Source organism: Sinocyclocheilus grahami, unplaced genomic scaffold (assembly GCF_001515645.1).
Source record: "Sinocyclocheilus grahami isolate Dianchi unplaced genomic scaffold, SAMN03320097.WGS_v1.1 scaffold321.1, whole genome shotgun sequence".
Classification (NCBI taxonomy): Eukaryota; Metazoa; Chordata; class Actinopteri; order Cypriniformes; family Cyprinidae; genus Sinocyclocheilus; species Sinocyclocheilus grahami.
In genome coordinates, this window is record NW_015505500.1 from 1,440,668 (window position 1) to 1,441,212 (window position 545).

Here is a 545-nt window from a genome sequence, read left to right on the forward strand (position 1 = left end):
ATTCATCCACGACCATCACCTCATGTTGCAGCATGATAATGCATAGCCCATGTTGCAAGGATCTGTACACAATTCCTGGAAGCTGAAAACATCCCAGTTCTTGCATGGCCAGCATACTCACCGGACATGTCACCTATTGAGCATGTTTGGGATGCTCTGGATCGGCATATACGACAGTGTGTTCCTGTTCCTACCAATATCCAGCAACTTCGCACAGCCATTGAAGAGGAGTGGACCAACATTCCACAGGCCATAATCAACAATCTGATCAACTCTATGCGAAGGAGATGGGTTGCACTGCGTGAGGCAAATGGTGGTCACATCAGATACTGACTGGTTTTCGGACCCCCCTGGATCCCCCAATACAGTAAAACTGCACATTTTAGAGTGGCCTTTTATTGTGGCCAGCCTAAGGCACACCTGTGCAATAATCATGCTGTCTAATCAGCATCTTGATATGCCACACCTGTGAGGTGGATGGATTATCTCAGCAAAGGAGAAGTGCTCACTAACACAGATTTAAACAGATTTGTGAACAATATTTG